This window comes from Ambystoma mexicanum, chromosome 2q (assembly GCF_040938575.1).
Source record: "Ambystoma mexicanum isolate Mex_15411 chromosome 2q, UKY_AmexF1_1, whole genome shotgun sequence".
NCBI classification, from domain to species: Eukaryota; Metazoa; Chordata; class Amphibia; order Caudata; family Ambystomatidae; genus Ambystoma; species Ambystoma mexicanum.
In genome coordinates, this window is record NC_090924.1 from 1275595778 (window position 1) to 1275609270 (window position 13493).

The 13493-nt window shown below is 46.3% G+C and overlaps 1 long non-coding RNA gene across 1 annotated transcript in view; it reads left to right on the forward strand.

Moving 5' to 3' along the window:
- LOC138570090 (uncharacterized) overlaps positions 1-13493 on the forward strand; it is a 31766-nt gene that overhangs the window by 3670 nt on the left and 14603 nt on the right. The gene's annotated exons all lie outside the window — the stretch shown is intronic.

Consider the following 13493-nt stretch of genomic DNA (forward strand, 5'->3'; position numbering starts at 1 on the left):
ATTTACTTTGTGCATATGGGGTGTTTGGGGAGGGGGAGAGGTGTGTGTGTGGGGACGGGTGTGTTTGGGGAGGGTGTGTGTGTGTGGGGAGAGAGGTGTGAAGGGTGTATGGGGAGTGGGTGTTAGGGTAGGGAGTCTGGGGAGGGGCACACAGAGTGTTGGAATTAGCACTGTTTTTCAATACATATTCACTAGAAGCAATGAGTGGACATTCCCTATTTTGGTCATCATATGCAGTATGGTACAAGGGAAGTGCAAAGTGAAAGGGGTACTCAGAAAGAGCTATCTATGTGTTCTTGATGGGTCATGTGCCCATCCTGGCCCTACATGCGTACGTGCATGGGCCCGGCTGGCACTGCATCATCAGCATCATCCTCTGGCAGAGGAATGTCCAGATCTGGGGGCAGGAATATGTTGCATCTGACATATACTATGCAACATTGCACAGGCCAGGACTATCTGCCCTACCTTCTCTGGTCGGTACATGATCGTACCCCCAGACCGCTGTAGGCAGCTGAAACGTGCCTTCAAGAGCCCGATGGTCCACTTGATGATCTCCCTGGTCCTCAAACGCATCCTGTTGTATGCCGTTTCCTCCTGCACCTGGAGATTCCTCAGAGGGGCCATCAGCCACAGAAGCAGCAGGTTTCCTGCGTTATCTGCAAGTGGTGAGGATGCATGAGTAATGATGCTCGGCAGTGGCGTTTCTTGTGACGGCGGAATCTCAGTGATCAGTCAGTGCATGCATGTCCCATGTCTCATGAGGACATACATCTCATGACCCTAGATGGCCTAGTCTATGGTTTCACTGGCATGGGGGGGATTTTTGCATTGTGGTACCTGTAGTGCATTACATGTGGATGTCCGTTTGGTTTGAAACGGCCTAGTCAGTGACTGCTACATCTCCAGCATGTGCTACTTCTGTGTGTTTGTGCCTGTCAATTGAGGCGTGTGCTGGTTGGTCCTGCATTCGCAGGGTGCTTGCCAGACATGCATTTGTGAAATAGCCCCCCCCCCCTTTTGCCTGTCACCCATTCTGCAATGTAGGAGTAAATGTTCATTTACTCGCCCAATATCCAGGTCCTTTGTCCTCTGTGACACGCCATGTAAGTCAGCAAGGTGCTGTTCCGCTGGACCATGGAGCCGTGGGTTGATCCTGGGAACCGGGTACAGCAGTGTGTGATGGTCAGGATGGCATCACAGGTCAACTGGACATTGAGGGAATGAAACTGCTTCCGGTTCCTGTAAGTCTCCTCTGAGGTGGGGCACCAGCTCTAAGTGCGTGCAGTCCAATGCTGACAACACATTGGGCATGCCCACAATCGCTTAGAAGTGGGCCTTGGTGACGTTTAACTGAGCCTGAGTGGTGAGGAGGGGAAGTGCTAGCCCACATGGCGCAGGAGGACCTCCAGAACCTGCCCCAGCACTCTGGAGAAGGCAGGCTGCAAAATGTCATGCAGCTGAGCCAGGGAGTGCTGGAAAGTGCCACGGCAGGAAGTGCAGGACAAACAAGAGCATCAGAAGCAGAGGTATGCCTGTCCTGATGTCGATCCCGCTCCTAATGTCCTCCAGGTGTGGGGCAGGGGATCATGAATGGTCTCCCTGTTTAAGCAATACAGGGTAAATATCTGGCTGTCTGTGAGGGCCCAGTGTGTGGCCTGTGTGCGAGGGATCACAGGAAGCCTCTGTCTTGCCACCTGTATCCCCATCCCCCTCCTCCTATCCCTGGGTTCCTGTCACCATTGTAGCTATTCCAGCACCAGCAGCTGGACATCAGCATGGAGCACCTCCAGGTCCATGGTAGCAGCAATGATTGGCAACATGGTTGTGTTGGAAATTGTTCTTGAGGAAGGTGTGGTCTTTTCCTGTAGGTCCAGAATGCATTGGTTGTTGTCACTTCCACCATAGTTGAGAAAAACACAATCATTGTACCATTCAAAGGATGTGTTTTATGCAATTCTTTGTTACTCTGTTATGTTATTGGGACTTGTACCGCGCACTGCTGCTATTTTTCATTGTCTCCAGGCGCTCTGGCAGATCTGAAATGGAAGGGGGTTGGGAAGGTTAGTGGGAAATAGAGAGGTTTAAGTGCAAGAGATCTTTGATGTACCGTTGCTAGCTTCAGTTCTGAAAAACCACTCACTGCTGTGAGGAGTCAGAAATGTTAGCCGGAAGGCGGTGTGGCCAAGCAGCACCTAAGATGGCGGCTTAAGTGAGAGGCTCCTCAGAACGGCGAGATTGTTCATCATATATGGGCACTTCATCTTAATATTAACATCTTAAAACGATTGAGATATATTATATAACAGCAGGTCTGCATACCGTTGTGTTTCTGAACCGAAACATCTACAGATTTTGCTTGTCAAACTTGTTAAACATCTATTGAACAATTCTATAGAAATTCCTTTTGCACAGTTTCATATACTATACAATATCCCTGAATCTGATCTAACCTTTCACAGATCTCTTCTAAAATGAGTAACTAATTCCTTAACCACTCTAACCCAAAAATCCCTTCCCCCTTACTAACTTGTTTAATTAGTAATCTTTCAGTTAAAGCTGCCAAATGATATTATTTTCTAAATGAGCCGTTGTCTCCTAACTTATACATTTCTAGTATCACTAGGCAATGGGAGCTTGATTGGAACTTTCAACCCACCTCAAAAATGTGATTAAAAAATATGAAAACTATATTACTCAACATCTGTAGCAGCCAACTTAACTCAAACTATTTTTTTAATATTTTGCACCATGCATTTTTTATGCTCCTGAGAATTGCAAAAGTAGCAGGTAATTCATCTAACAATTGCTGGTCATGTCATTTACCAAATGCCAATTTTATTCATTTACTTTTTGATTGTACATTTTTTCATGCATTTTGGACCAAAATCTGGATATGCTTGCAAAAAATATTCCACTTTAAAGAACCTTTGTCACTCTGTCATCTTATGATTGGCGCCATTGTTAATCCTTATATAGAACAGATTGAACTGATTATAAATGCCATATCATATCACCTGCACTATTTAATTTATCAGTATTGCTTACCACACTATATTAATAGCTGGAAACATACAACCAATGTGTCTTATAACACCTGGTGGAACTCTATTTGCTTTACGCATTGGATTGAAAAATGTCACACATTTTCTATTGATTGTTTGCACAAATGTAATAAAAAATTAAATTGTATATTTTTGTTCAATACCGTAATAATACTGATTAAGTAAGATTAATTATATATCATCAACGCCACTATAGGTTAGCCCCCCTCTCCACCTTCCCAATTCTACACTGTCTTGTTTGTCTCCCCTTTTTGTCCCATTATTAATTCGCAAAAACTATCATTTTATCATATCAATTTGTTCTATTAATTTTTAGGTATAATGTTCCACAAAATTACAAAATATAAAAAAGTTTATACTGTGTGTTTATATTGCCTGTAAACGAACACACCTAATAAAAACTATTAAACAAAGCAAACCAAACAATAATAAATGTTATGCGGAAAACTTTGCAGAGAGTTTTCAACTTTTTGCCATTTTATTAAATAAACCGGTTGAATAAACGCCTCACTTTCCCTACCCTGACAAGGATTTCCCTGCCTAAAGTAAACTAAGGGGAACACTCTAGCCAAGGGATAGCGAACCCACACATTTATATAACAATCTAAGCAAAAATGAATAATATGGCAATTCAATTCAGCACATATATATAACCTGATACACAATATGATCAGTCTATTGTGCTCGGGGTGAACTTCCCTTCGCTAGATTCAAACAAGGGTTTTTTCCACAGTTCACGGGAAAAACAAGGAAATAAGTTTCTACACAAAGTTCCAGTACAGTCCTTAAGTTCTGGTGCTCAAGTTCACAAAGTTCTGTTACTCCAGTAAAGTATCCTAGAAAAGTCAAAAGCTCCCATTCCTCCTAGAATAAGAACTTTTTCAGGTTTATGGCAACAAGAAATAATTTGGTCATGATGCATCTCCACATTTTTAATGGCAAAAAGAATTGTAACTTTTATTCAACCAGCTTGCACAATTCTTCCCCAAATGTCACAACTCAACATGTTGTTTTCTATTACCACCACTCTTCAACACTTGCACCTTCTACTACCTGGTGTATCCTTTAACCAGGTTTCTTCTGGGCAATCACTTATTGCCCTACGGGTATACTCGCCTGCCCACCTACCGCTTCATAACCAAAATAGACAAGTACTTCAATGATAACTTAGAATAACAACAACTTCAATAGTCTACTTTGGTATCAGAAATGCTAGAAGCCTTCAGGGAATACAACATTCACATTAATTTATATTAGGAATTGTCTACAAGGGCGCTCATATCCCTCTGGATAACTTCACCCAGAAGGGCAGCCTGTTTGCCAACTTTCTTTCCCTTCTGCATCAACAAGATACTGGTCAGGATAAAGTATTCTCTGGCTTCTTCCATGGCTGTAGCACTGTGTGTTTATATCAAGCACAATGTTATGTGTCCCAGAGCCTCGGTTACAACCTTGACAACCCTGGTGAATTTCAACATTCCCCTCTTGCATTTGGCAACTTTTGTTAGACTGATATTGCCTGTTCTTTGGGTTCTCTTGGCTTGGGTAGTGGTGGTATGCTTAGGAGTCTGAGGCCTCCCCACCGGGTTGTTCTTGTTTTCCCAAAATCACATGCTCAATGCTAGGTTTTGCTCGATTTAACATCTGCCACCTCTATACGTTTTTAACAGTTTGTTATTCGAAATGCTTATCAGCTTGCTTTTGTAAGTTAGCAACAGTTCTGTATTTGTAATACTTATTACTCTGCCTTTCACTTGCTCGCAAGTGATCCTGCTCACGCCTAACACGCGGCCTGCACCATAGTGTCCCAGAGTCACTCGCGTGCCTTAGACCCACTAGGTAAATCGGTTCCTGGTGCTCCTCTTATTCGTAGGACTGCTGGACCCGTGGCTTCTCCCGACCAGGTGCACCCTCTCTCTTTGGTTGCTGCCACTTCCGCCACGCTGGTTTGGAGTCGTCCTGACTCCGGAGACTCTCCAGTGCAACCCTGCAAACTGAGAACGTTTGACTGCTCCCACCACGTCTGATTCCTGCATGATGCAGTCTTCCTGAGTAAGCTTTTCTTCTCCACCCTTCCCGCTGCATGACATCTGCAGCTTGGGATTGTAGAGGCACAGATCCTCTCGGGACTCACAACAGTCCCGGCATCTTCTTGCTTCTCTGCTACTTCTTCTCACAATATACACGTCCAGCACTGCCTTCTCCAGTCCTGCTTCCTCTGCTACCTCTGTTTCCTCAGCTTCTATCTTTACCTGCACCTGAGGGGGCTTTTTAAGCCTCTCAGTCTCCCTTGGGTTTATGTCATTTCTACTAATTGGCTGACCCCTCCTACACCTTTTGTTCCTCTGCATCCCTCTGCCGCGTCCCATTACTGAGATAATTATGGGACTTGAAGTCCATAATGATAACGTTTGTTTTCTTAACTCCTTTTTTATGACACATTTGATTTCCACTTTCTACGATATTTAACAAAGGGATATCACAAGAATCAGTCATAAGGCAGGTTTGAGAAGAGGAATGTGGATCTTTGGTTTTAAAACTTCTATTAATATATAACTTCCTCTTATCATGCTTTTGGGAGCAAGCAGAATTTATAGCCGTAGGCATTTCTTGGGTTATAACAGAATGGTTATTACTTTGAACACCACAGGGTTTATGGCTGAATTCATTTACATTCAGTTGGTCCACTTGTGGACCAAAAGAATTATGGCAACAGGCCATTACATACTGCGGTATTTGGAGGATGTCTTCTTTACAACAGGTTAAATACTGTGCCTCATCCCACAAGTATCCTTCACTCTCCTGACCCTTTTCCTCTACAGGGTGATCCACCTGCAGTACACCACCGCCAAGGTCGGGATCAGGAAGTGTCCGCCTTTCCCTGGCCAACCGGGAGGATATTTTAGGCAGGGTTTCAGTGAGGGATCCGTAGGATTCATCACACTGTGCACATTTAGTGGATTGGCTTTTGTATGCAGGTGTTTTAGGTGGGTGTTAGGTGTTGTAGAGAGATGGGAGAGTGTTTGTAGTTTCAGTATCTTGTGTCAGAGGTTTGTGTCAAGTTAGTTATGTAATGGGTGGTGATGTGCTGAGTGTTAGGAAGTTAGAGAATAATAAGTAAACAGTGCAACAGACTGGCTCCCCTCAAAATCTTCCAAGTGCAACACATGGGCTATCTTCATCTAAGTGTGGTGTATTTGCTATTACCTAGATCTATTGTGTGCTAGGCCTAGGCTAGCTTCACCATCTTCTAAGTGCAGTACATGGCTACCATGTACATTTTCAGAGTGTAAAGTAATGGCTAACCTACAAGCCTCATCAGGAGAATTGTTTACAGTGAAACCATTATTGAATATGTTTAACATACAGTGGTGTTTACTCCATGGCCATTAGACTGGCTTCAGAGAAGCCAAAGGCCTGGTAATTGCTCTCCTGTGAAGATCTGCTCTCTAATCTTTATTCCAGCCTTCCTTCTGTCCTCATCCTCCTTGACCTTTCTTCTGATTTTGACATGGTCAGTCATGCCATCCTGATCAATCGACATTGCGAGAACCTGGGCATCACGGATCAGGCCCTGGAGTGGTTGACCTCCTTCCTCCTGGACAGATCCTCCCAGGTCCAACTTGGGTCCTTTCTTTCAACAACCTCTCTCTCTACATGTGGTGTTCCCCCGTGTTCTATCCTCTCACCCTGGCTCTTCAATATCTACTTGGCCCCTTTGGCCCACCTGATCTCTACCTTCTCCTCTAACTTTCAGCGTTATGCAGATGACACTCGGCTCTCTTTCAGGCTCCCTCAGCCTCCTCGCCACTCTCGCTCATTCCTGACTGTCTATCCACGATTCAGGATTGGTGCGCCTCCAACAATCTCTGTCTTAATGCCAGTAAGACTGAAATCCTTCTTGTTGGGACCCCTGCTCTCGCTTTCCCTCTCTCACTCTGGCCGCTCTCCTTGGGCCCACTTCCTTCGTCTTCCTGTAAGGCAAAAAACCTTGGTGTCCCCTTCAATTCCACTCTCTCCTTCTCTCCTCACATCACAGACCTTGCCAAGAAGGCACACTACCAGCTGCAGCTCCTCAGAGGTATTCTTCCTTTTATCACGCTCCCCCAGAAACTCGCTGTCTCCAGAGCCCTGGTTCTCCCTAGGCTGGACTACTGGAAGAGCCTCTTTCTCAATCTGCCTTCCGCTACTCTCCGCCATAGGGAAGGCATGGTATCACAAGTATCACACTGATACAATGGATACAATTTATAAAACCTTTATTGAAAATTTTGGATAGTCTCAACCATCAAACAATAAAGAAAACAGTCCTAGTAGAGTCTGTCAAATCAAAATGGCCTATGCTAACAAAAACCTAATGCCTGCCCTATCTCTTGTAAAAAAAGAAATGTATGCAAAGGAAAAAGTAGTGTTCAAAAGAATAAAGGTGGTTGAAACAGCTCTCGTCCTCACCTTAAACACACTCTGGCTCGGTTTCTGACACTTTAAGCAGTTCCAAACCGTGGATTGAGGCCTGCCTGGCCTTCCACGTTAAAGTTTCTTTCTTGACTTTCAAAATGGTATTCCAATGTAAATTTCACAAAGGCCCCTCTCTACAAGGCTCAGACCTTACAGCACACAGTTCACGTAGGTCCCCCTCTGTCTGGCTCAGACCTCTCACGTCACAGCTCAACACAAACTTGCCAGGTGCTCCCTTCCCCAAGCTTATTGTACTTCGGGTCTCCCTTAATCATGCTCGAACCCTTTTCAGATGTCGAAGACTTTCGAATGTGTGTGGTTCTCTTTACAGACCACCGCAGGACCACTTTGACTCAAAGTTCACGTTTACTTGCGTTAAAATTTATTTTCGCTGCTTGTTTGTTTTATAACTTCAAACAATGTACCTTTGACAGATATGATATGATATGATATTATATGGTATTTGTAACGCGCCTATACACAGAGATTTTCAAATGGGCTACTTTCTTTTGCTGGACCACTCCATCTCTTAGTATCGCTAATCTCATAGTTGCCTTTTACTTCAAAGTTCATTCACAGGTCTGCCTTTATTTGTGTCTCATCCATACGCGTGCATCCTTCACTTGTGGTATAATGTTGCTACTTCATTCGCTTTGACACACACCGGTCTCAGGTCGCTTGCCAACTCACCGGCTATGTGTGCTTTTTTTTCTTGTTTTGCTATTTCCAATTCACAAGTCAAGTTCAGTACCACAGGCTTGGCCTCACCCCCCCCCCCCCAACTCTGCCGTTCACTTGGGAGGGTTGCTAGCGTCCTTGAAACACAATACAATCTTCACTTGTGGGATCTGGCCTTCTTCACATGTCTTTCACAGTCTGTCGGATCCAATAACCTTCAGTAGGGAACCCTTGGGTTTCTGTCCGCTGCTCTCGTCCCTCAGTCCATTGCTCTGCTCCAGTAGGTGTGCCTTAGTCCCGGAGGTTCTGCTCACACTCGTGTTCCGCCTTGCTCAGAGTGTGTCTTTAGGTGATACCTTTTATTCGTGTGAGGAGTGCTAACTGGTATCAGGTGTATGCACTTAGTGTAAAGTGCCTGACTTTGCCTGACCCTGATTAATGGGGGATGTCCAGTACGATGTGAGAGAGTTAGTCTGGTTACTCTGTCACCCTCTTCCTCAGCCCAGTGTTTGTGTAAAAAGTGGGAGGGGAAGTTGAGACTTTGGAAAATCCTACAAAATAGGATGGGGGAATACTGCTTCTCACCATCGGCTGTCTCACCCCCACTCCCTAAAGACACGTCACCCAGATGATCCTCCCGCACTGGTCCACCACCAGGAACTGAATCCAAAAGCAATGGCTGTGTCCTGGCCACCTGGATGACAAGTCCCTGAGGACCAGCGGGTGAGTCACCCTTTGGTTTCTCACACCGCCCACTGCAACTAATCCAGAACAGGAATGCAAGACTTATCCTTGGCCTCAAGCCCAGGGACCGTATCTCTCCAGCCCTGAAATCTCTCCACTGGCTCCCAGTGGCTGCAAGGATCAAGATCAAACCCTCTGCATCATCCACAAGGCCTTCTGGGGCCGTGGCCCACACTACATCCAACTCTCTCTCTTCCAAAATACCTTCCTTCTTGAGCCCTTCGCTCAGCTACCTCCAACTCTCTGAGGGTCAGACGCTTCCCCAGGCAGAGAGTGGGGAGTAGATCTCTCTCTCTTCTGCAGGTGCCTCCTTCTGGAATGGCCTCGCTGCCCCTCTCAAACTTGAACTGGACTACCTGAAGTTCCAGAAGCAGCTCAGGACCTTCCTTTTCTCCTCTGCGTTCTCTCCCTCACTCCCCTGCTGACCTACCTGTCTAATGCACCGACTTTTTGCTTGGCTACCCTCAGAGTCTCACTGGGTACCTGGCTCCTCTATGATCAGTCTCCCCTGCACTGCCTCTGTGCCTAACGCACGCTTCAGGGCTGTAACTGTAACCTCTACAGTCCCCTGTCTCCTTGCACTTACCCAGAGCCACGCTGCCCTGGCTGCACTCACTCAGAGAAATACTGCCCCGATTGCACTTCCCCCTTTCCCTCTCCCTGGCACTCCCCTGCACCCCCCCCTCTGTTCCCCCTTAACCTTGTGTACAGGTGCGTTATAAATGACATATATCATATCATACAGAAAGGCCTCCTAGGTTCTGTTGAAGTTCTCATTAGAAAAGCTTTTTGGTGTTTTTGTTCCCGATAGGGTGCTGATCGATTTTTCTGGAGGACGCCTGAAATTTGAATGGCTTGCACCTACTCCCTTGTAATTGTGGTGCCCACCCTCCCTCTCCATTAAGGTTTATAGAAAGGGCATTGGGCCTTTGGCGTTCAAAGGTTTCTGCAGCTTGATACAGCCTTTGGATTTAGAAAAAGGGCATTGGGCTCATATGTGTGAATCAACATATATCCTTGCAGAGGTCAAGTTCTGGACTGATCTACTGATTGCATTTAAGAGCTGGCCAAATCATGAGTTGGGTGGACAGTTTGTAGTTTTACCTCCAGCTTTTTGCTGGAGGTAAAATACTCCATTTTCCGCCAGTTTTTCAGCGCTATTAGCGCAGTACTAATTGTGCCGGTGCTAATAGCGCTGGCAACCCCATAGGGAATGGGAACTTACTGCTGCACTGCTACTCGGACCGAGTAGCGGTAACACTATTTGCATTGGCGTTATCCTGGCAGTATTACTGCAAGGCTATCGCCAAGGCTCTGATAGAGCCCTATCTGTTTTACAATTTTAATGTTGTCTGATTAGATGTTTAAATTTAAGTTCATTAAAAACTGTTTCCTACTATTGTTTTGAAAATAATGTAGTATAAGCAGTGTATTTGCACTAAATTGTTACACCCAGTACCCGGAAGGAGGTTCTTGGTCAATTGGTTGTGTGCATAGATTCCACATAGGCTATTGCTTGAAAAAAAAACGAAGTTAAAAATAGTGAGGCTGAAAAGGCTGCATTTTTAAAATCAAATTTCTTCCATTTATTTGTACCTTTTCTCCAAACAAATAGATGGGGGTGAGGTGGTAAGGGAATAAATTAAGGTAAGGGGAATGTGCGGGAGGGGGGGGCTGTAGGGAAAAATAAAAGCAAAAAAAATAAGACAATTTCGGAATCGTTTTCTTTAAAAATAAAAAAATAAAAATCTTTTTTTTTCAGCCTCGTTATTTGTTTCGATATTGTAACGTCAATCCTCCACATAATGCAAGTATGGATAGTGGTGTTCCAAATACATTTATTTGAAAAATGTAAAGTACTTTGTCATTTGAGTAAGATGGTGCCGCCTATATCCAGTGCTTTAAGTGGGATTAGAAATCGAGGCGTGGGGGGGGTCTCATTAGGGTGTGTGGCCTAAGTACAGGCGTGCTTAAGCCATGCCCCCTATCGAGAGCCCCCGCCCTCACCTAAGGGGTGGGGGTTGCTAAAAGAAGTAGAGCTGAGGCGCACTGGCATTATTTATTACCTTTGTGCCCAGCCCCTCATTTTAAACCAAAGAAGGGGCTGATCGCACCAAAGGTGTAACATCATTGTGCCCCAGCTCACACCCAGCAGGCAGCCTTTTCATTCAAGGAGCCACGTGGTGCAATGCTTTACAACGGGCTCCTTGAATGAAAGTGCTTCCTGCTATCAGCCAGCAAACCCTCTGGGTCACCCCTCGACCCCTGTCCGGCCTCTGTCCTGAAAGAAATATTCTCGTCTACCTGCGCAGTAGAATATGCAAGAGCCATTCTGAATGAATCCCTCACCTCTGGCATCTTCCCAGATGCCTTCAAAATAGCGCATGTCAAGCCTTTTCTAAAAAAGGCATCCCTTAACCCGCTTGACCCCAAGAATTACAGACCGATCTCCAACACCAGATTTCTTGCGAAACTCATTGACCGGACTGCATACACCCAGCTCAACTCCTTTGTAGAATCCAACTGCCTCCTCAACCCCGCACAATCAGGCTTCAGACCGCGACATGGAACTGAATCCACTCTATCGATCTGGAATGATCTCAAGGTCACTGCAGACTATGAAGGCTGCGCAGCATTGATTCTCCTCGATCTTTCCGCAGTCTTCGACACGGTTAACCACTCAATCCTCCTTGACCGCCTTCACTCCCTAGGAATACGTGGCACTGCTCTCAAATGGATCGCCTCCTTCCTAAGCAACAGGAAACAAATAACCCTCCTCTCCCCTTATGTCTCAACTGCTCGCTCGGTGAACACTGGAGTACTTCAAGGCGCTTACCTGTCTGCTCTCCTGGTCAACCTCTATATGACCGCTCTACCAGGAATCATCTGCATGCACAACATCTCCTGTTACAACTACGCTGACGATACCCAAATTATCCGATACCCAAATTATCCTAAGAATTCCCAAGACAGGCACCAAACCCCTCCCTGACCTTGAAAGCTGTCTCGTGACATTGACCGATAGATGACAATAAACTACCCCCTTTTGAGCCCTGCTAAGACTGAAATCATGGTGTGTGGGAACACTGCCCTGCTACCACAACCGCTCCCATTGCCCCCATCCACCGGACCTCCTTCCCCCCTCCGATACAGTTAAACACCTAGGCTGCACTATGGACTGGGGCCTGACCCTCTCCCGTCAGATCAACAATGTTTCACAATGCTGTCACTGCCACCTCAAACTTCTCAGACGCATTTTTCCCTACCTCTCCTACCCGAACAGACTTGCAGCAGTGATGGCTATTGTGATGTCGAGACTGGACTATGCCAACTCCCTATACTTAGGAGCCCCGACATACCAACTTAACAAACTCCAAAGAGCCCAAAACGCTGCTTCAAAACTGCTCCTTGCCCTGGGTCAAAGAGACCACATCTCTCCAACTCTCAGAACCTTCCACTGGCTCACAGTTGGATGAAAAAGTCACCTTCAAGACCCTGTGCATCACTCACCGTGCAGTGCACAAGACTAGCCCATTATACCAGCAAGAAAAGATAAAACCATACCTCCCATCCCGCACCCTAAGATCAAGCACTGCCCTCCTTGTAGTGATTCCAACCTCAAACTCTGTCAGGATCGGAGGATCCGCCTTCTCAACCTTGGCCCCAACTCTGTGGAACTCACTTCCCCCTCATGTTCGACGCATCCAAGACTATATGACATTCCGCAAAGCTCTAAAAACATGGCTCTTTCCATAATACCAACCACGACCTTCTGAAACGATTAAACCCTAGCAACCCGATGCCTAATGCTCAATGATATCCACAACAATGTTATCACTGAATAAGCCCATTAATTCACTATTAAGCAACCGCATGCCTGAAATGCAGAATATCGACCTCCTTGGATCATAACTCCACACAAACTCTCTCCTTACTGGTATTCACATATCCTTGCCAGTATCCTTGCTGCCTTTCACCAATAAGGCCCATAACTAAGGCCTCTGTCCGCTTCAGGTACACTTCCCCCGTGATGTTGCTATGTATCCCCAGCCTCTCTGCTCCCCCGTGTTGTCGCTGTGTGCCCCCACCCCCCCTCTGGTTCCCTGTGATGTCACTGTATGCCTGTATACCCACAGGACCCTCTGTACCCCGTGCTGTTGCTGTATGCTCCAGCCCCCTCTGATCCCCATGATGTCGCTGTGTGCCCCCAGCCCCTCCTGTGATTTCGCTGTGTAGCCCCCAGCCCCTCTGTTCCCCCCATGTTGTCGCTGTGTGCCCCCAGCCCCCTCTAGTCCCATGTGATGTAGCTGTGTGACCCCCAGCCCCTCTGGTCCCCCATGTTGTCACTGTGTGCCCCCACAACCTCTGGCCACCAATGTTGTCACTGTACCCCCAGCTCCTCTGGTCCCTTGTGATGTCGCTGCATGCCCCAAGCCCCTCTGGTTCCCAGCGTTGTCCCTGTGTGTCCCAGCCCCCTCTGGTCCCCCATGATGTCGCTGTGTACCCCCAACTCCCTCTGGACCCCATGATGTTGCCTGTGCCCCCCAG